We start from the raw sequence: 7,376 nt of genomic DNA on the forward strand, positions 1-7,376 counted from the left end.
CAACATCCCTATGTGTTCAGAAGTCATTTTTTAACACTCAAATAAAATCGTGCCTCAGATAAACACTATGGAAAATTTGGACTCTCAAAGGGGCCCTATAAGGAGGTTTGACTTTGCCTCCCTTGGCCAAAGTGGGAAACCCGGTGAAGTACATATATGCTTTGTTCAAACCCTATCAACGAGCATATGATTAGAAAGATCTTAGAAAGTAGGTTCTAAATCCCCAAACTTCAACAAATTTGGAGCTAATTTATAGAAGTTATGGCCTCCCCACGGAAGCTAAAATGTTGGGAGAGATTCCATTTATTAGACGGAGTTGTCACATCAAAAAATAGAATCTTCTAGAATATAAGAAATATGATGACATGCTATCTATCAATAAATTGATGTTGTGGACTACATTCTAAATCCAAAAGGTCCAACAAGTTTTGATTTTCATTTGTAAAAACTTTATCGTGCACCGTTTTAGACAAGAGGGAGAAATTCAAAGTCCTTATAGGGACCATTTGAGAGTCCAAAATTTTCCTAATGGAGCCTATTTTAGGTAGGTCAATTTCAACCCATAAATCACTCTATAGCTTCCTTAGGACTTGTTCTATATATCCCTATGGTCAAAAATTAGTTTAGATGCATGTATGGTGCGTAGGGAGTGAAAATAGCTCATAGACGACGGGCACGCCTAAAAACACAACTTCATCACGAGAAACTTACATAGAAAGAGAGAGCTTTCACTTGTGAGCACGTTTGTTTGCTTAGATTCACAATGCAACACCACCCAAGGGATACATGAGCAATTGAAAGAAACATATAACTCATAGTACTCAGTTGTAGCGTACACTCACTTTCATTATCCAAAACTTGGGTTCAAAGTTACAAAAATTATCTTTTATACCTTAGACAAGGTTTAGAAAATGGATTCCTAGCTAATTGGGCTCAATGACAAGGCTCAAAAATTGCACCTAATTAAAAAATTGGAAGCCTTGAGACCCTTTAAACTCTCTGATAGTAAGTGATAATACAAAGGCTTTGGAATTATATGAGATTTCTCATTATCACATAAAGTTGTGATACAATCAATGAGGATAAAAATAAGAATGATGTTCTTTTGTTAGTTGAGCAGCTAACATTCCTCCCCTCCTTGACTGTGTCATCCACAATGACAGCTACGTAGGGTGCTAAGTAGTGGTCTGTTGGCTGGTGAGTAGCTTACAAACCTTACTCGGAGGTTTGTGATAGTAGGGCCAAAAATATTGGATTTGTAAGTGAAGAAGCCCGTATGGAATGCCTCTTCAAAAAATTTCTTACAGTAGGATGGCAAGATTATTGCCCAGGCATAAAAGCAGTGGAGTGCTTCCTCTGAAGGTTGGCCTTATAGATAATAGCAAAAAAATTTGTTACCTTTGGTGGAAGGACATCCATGCTGCATGTGTTTTCTCCTTGCAATGGAGGTTTGTAAGCAGGTAAGAAGCATCTTGGAGATCTTGACCAGCATTATGTAGGCCAAATTTGTTATCCCATGGAACATTTGAATAGTCGAGGAACGGTTGTTCACCATATAGTATTTAGTGGGTGTACTAGTTGGTGGTGGTGGAAACCTAGGATAATTAAGCAAAGTTGGCCACTTCTATTGGATGATAAAGTGTTGTTTCCAACTTTGGACTCTTGGTATTGAACACTACACAGAATCCTGCTTTATAAGTGTTGGTGCATTTGTGTACAATATGAGGTACCTGGGGTGTCAGTTTAAACAGATCTCCTACCATTTTGGATGTACCATTTTATGGTTGGCTTCAATTTCTTTGAGCAATCTTTCCTTGATCTATAGCACTTTAAACTTGATGAGTGGGAAGGGGAGAGCCTGTTGGTGCCATTTTTCATTGATATTGGTCATTGTGAGAAGGTTGACATTAGTGGAATGGAGGATGCACTCTTCCCACTGCATCCCCTCTTTCCATATGTGCTCTCTTTCCTCTTCCACTTGCTTCTTGAGTGCAGTCTCTTCATCTACAATAAGGCATTTGGGCGTAGTGGAGGGTCCAACTTCATCTTGGTGAATCACTAGCTTTGGGAGATTGCCTTGTTGAGTTGCCTCTACTTCAAAATTCATAAATTGTAGGGCATCTGTATCTCCCACTATTGTCTCTATTTGTTCTTCTTTTGAAGTGGATGCATGTGAGTTAGATGCCTCTTGAGCTTTGCTAGGTTCTTCTTTTAGTTGTGCAATCTCCTTTTGATATCCTTACTCCCAATGCATAAATCCAATGGAAATTTCTCAACATTACATATGTTCCAACTTTATCTCCATCTCAAGGTCTCTAACCTTTTTCTCTAAGGCTTTGTAGGCCTCATCCGTGCCTTGTAGTGTAGCCATGGTGGGATTATCTCTGAGAGCTGATTTAGTAGTTGTGCAATCTCCTTCTGATATCCTTCCTCTTGCTGCATAAATCCAATGTAATTTCTTGAGTCTACATTTGTTCCAACTTTATCTTTATCTCAAGTTCTCTAACCTTTTTCTCTAAGGCTTTGTAGGCCTTATCCATGCCTTGTAGTGTGGCCATGGTGGGGTTATCTTTGAGCTGATTTACTAGTGTGTTCTATTCTTGGCAACAAGATTCTAATTGTGCCAGTTGAGTATTGGCAATGTTTAATTGTGCCAGTTGATTATTGGCAATGTCTAATTGTATGTATAACCTCTGAACTATTGACGTGGAGTCTTGTAACATGGTGGTTACCTCCTGAAGCTACTGCTCTTGTTGCCGGTTATTTGCTCTTAGGGCTTCCAAGTCTGCTTTGGACTTTGCAGTTAGTTTGTCCAATTGCTTGTTTTCTATTTCCATGGCTTCTCTATTGTATTCTTTATTAAAAGGTTTTCCAGGTCAAGCCTTTCATTTGAGTACTCTAGTCACTGATACAAGTTGTGAAGCAATTGATGGCAAGAATAAATCTCTTCTTTCATTCTATCCACAGCTTCATGCGCATACTGGGCATACTCATCAATGTCTTCTAATCTTTCCAATTTTTTGCTTACTTCAGGCTGATCAAATTGTGTATCTTGAGGTTCTTTTGAGAGTTCTTCATCTGGCTTGTTGGCTTGTTCTTCTGCAGGTTTCTTGAGAGGTTCTATCTATTCTTCTAGATTTTCTACATTTGAGGCACTTATGTTGTGTTAGGACTTCTCACCTAGAGGAGTTGAGTGTGGAACTTCCTCATTGTGTATTTGTTCCTGTTTAGGAGGGTTCTCTCTGGGTGGTGTTGACTCTTCTTCTTGTGTCTTTTCCTATTCTCTTTTTCTCTCCTCTCTTTGATAGAGATATTTCAATCTTGCCATAGGATCATCATGAAAATTGTACATGGGATTTTTTGTTCAAAATTTGAATTTCTTGGGTGAGGGTTTCTATTTCATTTCAAAATTGCCTTTCAGTCCTCTTTTGAGCTCAAATATGGTAGCTTCTCTCTGTACCCATACCGCTTCCTGAATAGGCTCCTCCGTTGGTGATGTAGGTCATGGCCTCTTCTTGGGTTCCTCTCATCCATTTTAGCTTTCTCTTTGCCCCTTCATTTTGTTTCTAGAGGAGTTTACTCTTTCTCTTCATCTTTGTTGTCTCTTTCCATTTCCTTTGTTGTGGCAACAACTATTGTGGTTGCCTCTTCTTTCAATACATTGACAAGTCTTGTCCGCAACCTTGTGGCTACTGGTGGTGTTCTTGTTTGTACTTCTTCTTCTTCTTCTCTTTTGATCGCTAGCCATAGATTTTGTTATAGGGCTGGTGGTAGATGTTTTGCCTCACCAATAGCATGATATACCATCCTTGTATGTACTTTTAGAGCCCCTAAAACGGTGATGTTCCCTAGCTTCTTCACATGTGTGAGGGTGGTATGAATCTAATGGGAATGGTTTACTTTAGTGTCTCCTCCTCTCTTGGGCGCTTGGGTGAAAGTAGAATATGTTTCATGGTTTGGAACTATGTATCTTGGTGGCCTCTTTGCAGTGAAGTGGAAGTGCTGATGGTAGAGTCAATGAGCTTTCTCTATCTCCTTTTGTTTGAGATCCAAGAAGGATGTGAATCTGCTAGTGAATATGCCAGTGGTGGGAAATTGGCAGTCTCTCAGCAACTTTCCCTCCTTGCCAAATCTAAAAGCATCTTCTGTTTGATCTTTTGTGATGTTGACCTCAATCAAGGTGTCATTAAGTTTGAGATGGTAGCCCGACCTTCTTCATTGACGTTGTGTAGCAGTTCATAGGCTCTCTTCTAATCCACACCACATGGTTGTTGAGATGTCGAGCTCTACACCTTGAGCTGGCATCCACTACGGGTCTTGGCCGCTTACGGCATTTACTCACTGGCGCGTTAGGTGACCGACACGGAGGATCTCTGCCAGTGATTCTACAGCTGGACTACACTTATAGTGCCAGCCTAGTACGCTTCTAGCGAGTTCACACTTAGTGACCGCATGTACATATGTGCTACTTTTCAGCTTTAGCACTTAGTCATTTTGTACTCTCTTTTCTGTAAAGAAGAAGAAGAATCTTTCCATCTCTGTGTGCTTTGTTCTTGTCTTGTGTAGCTCTCTTGCATCCTCATTCTTTACATGGTATCAGAGCCTGGTGCAGGCAAGAGAGGCTAAGAGAGCAAGAGCATCACAATCCCTTCGTTCGCAATCCACGACAAGTTTCTGAATAGGTCTCCAAAGTGCAGTATACAGAGATTTATTGTGCAAGTACAGTGGTTGTGAAACGCTTGATTGTGGACACTCGTTGAGTGTAGAAAGCGTTACATGAACCACAATAGCAGGTTCAACAGATTTGCAGGTTTTTGCAGATTGCAGCTATTTTGTCTTAGTGCTTCAAGATGTCTGACGGTTTCAGTCAGATTGTTACTGAGAAGCTTGAGAAAAATAACTACCCTGCATGGAAGTTCAGAATAACAAATTTCCTAAAAGGAAAAGGTTATTGGGACTATGTAGAAGGAGACAATGAAAAGGAACCAGAGATTCCCGAGGCAAATGCTACAGCAGAACAAAGGAAATCTTTGAGGGACTGGCAACAAGGCCAGAGCAAAGTGATGTATTGGTTGTCTATGAGCATCACAGATGGCATGATGGGCTATCTACAGGATGCTGAAACCCCCGCCATTGCATGGAGAAACTTAGGCAGAGTGTTCGAGGTGAACACCAAGGCCAGGAAGCTTCAACTAAAGTCGGAGCTAAATCAGGTTAAGAGGAACAACCTCTCAATCAATGATTATGCCTTGAAGATCAAGAGTATCATTGAGGCTCTTGGATCTATTAAAGTCTCAGTGGAAGACGATGACATTGTCCGTGCATGCTTGGATGGTCTAGGAGATGAGTATGTACATTTTAGGTCTTCCATGAATACAAGAGACGACATCCCCGTGTTCCAAGATTTGATTTCTATGCTTATTCTTGAGGAGAAGAACCTTGACACATCTTCTTCTCATGGCAGAAACAATTCTGAACAGGCCTTCTATTCTAACTCCAACAGAGGTAGAGGTAGAGGTCGTGGTCGAGGCCCAAGGAGTTGCAGGGGCCAATTTCTGGAAGGTCAATCAAATCAAAACAATACAAGTGGCAGGGGAAACCAGTCTCAAGGCAGGGGGAGTCAAAGAGGTCGTGGTGCAGGATCAAGCAGGCAGCAACATACTCCAGATAGTAGAGAATGTTGGACTTGTGGTGAAAGAGGTCACATGTCACGTGACTGTCCAAAGGGAAAATCAAGTAGAAAGAGAGAATAGGGCAACTATGCATCTACTAGCAGAGATGCAGATGACAGCAAAAACGAGCGCATGTTTGTTATGCAGCATGTAATGAATACAATGACTACAGAGAATTCCACCCAAGATGATGTTTGGTATGTGGATTCAGGTGCCTCTAATCACATGACGTCTCGTGGAGAGTGGTTTAGAGATATGCGCAAACCAGATGTGTCAGGCTATGTGCAGGCAGGAGATGACACAGCTCACCCCATTGCTCATGTAGGGGACATACCTCTAAATACGAAGAGTGGGAAATCAAAGTACTTAGCAGATGTACTTCATGTCCCAAACATTACAAAGAATCTTGTTTCTGTTGGACAAATGGTTGAGCAGGGTTTGCAGGTTCGCTTCAATCCAAATGGCTGTTATGTAGAAGATTTCTAGAATGGCTGTAAGCTCATCACAGAGGGAAAATGTGTGGGCAGAATGTTTACGCTGAATGTAGACATGCCTGAGGTAAAAGCTGCATTATTTGCACAGGGCACAAGTGTTGTGGCTGATGTTGACATTTGGCACAAACGCATTGGCCATGTCAATGAGCAGAGATTGCGCAGCATGCAATCAAAACAGATTGTAAAAGGTTTGCCCAAATTCAAGGTCGATGGTATGCATAAAGTGTGTGCAGCATGCCAGTTTGGAAAACAGTCAAAGGGTTCATTTCCACATGAGCGCAATGTATGTAAAAGGCCACTTGAGGTGGTGCACACAGATGTTTGGGGTCCAACCGATACTGCAAGTATACATGGTTGCAGGTATTATGTCTCTTTCATTGATGACCATACAAGGAAAGTATGGGTCTACTTCATGCGTAACAAAAGTGAAGTGTTTGGTCACTTTCAAGACTTCAAAGTCATGATTGAGAAGGAGACAGATATGCAAATCAAGACATTGAGGTCAGATGGAGGGGGAGAGTACTTCTCCAATGATTTTTCAGATTTTTTGCGAATGCATGGTATACACAGGCAGTTTACATGCATATATACTCCACAGCAGAATGGGGTCGTAGAAAGGAAAAACAGGCACATTGCAGAGGTTGCACATGCATTGATGAATGAGAAGAACATGCCTCATCATTTCTGGGCTGAAGCTGTAAATACAGCTGTGTACATTATGAACAGGACACCTACAGCTGCGGTGCATGATGTAACACCTGAGGAAAAGTTTACAGGTACAAAGCCTGATTTGGCACACTTGAAAGTGTTTGGCTGCATAGCTTACGTGCATGTACCAGATGAGTTGCGTAGGAAATTGGATCCTAAAGCAGAGAAATGTATTCTTGTGGGATATTCCCTTGAACAAAAGGGGTACAGGTACTACAATCCTACTACACGAGAATTACGAGTGAGCAGAGATGTAGTCTTTGATGAGATGAGCAGCTGGTACAGTAATGCACATGGCACTATTGGGGCTGATGTAAAAGATGATGTGTTTGTACAAAATGTGAGGCCACAGTCACAGGTTTTGAGTGGACCACAAGAGTCCTCTTCTCGTGGCTCTGTTGAGAAACCATGGAATGGTAGACTACGTACGCAGGTTACTCCACCAACAGGTACAGGGAATGTATCACGAAAAGGAAAGGAAAAGGTTGATGAACCTCCCTTT

Source organism: Adiantum capillus-veneris, chromosome 17 (assembly GCF_014529385.1).
Source record: "Adiantum capillus-veneris isolate H3 chromosome 17, ASM1452938v2, whole genome shotgun sequence".
NCBI lineage: Eukaryota > Viridiplantae > Streptophyta > Polypodiopsida > Polypodiales > Pteridaceae > Adiantum > Adiantum capillus-veneris.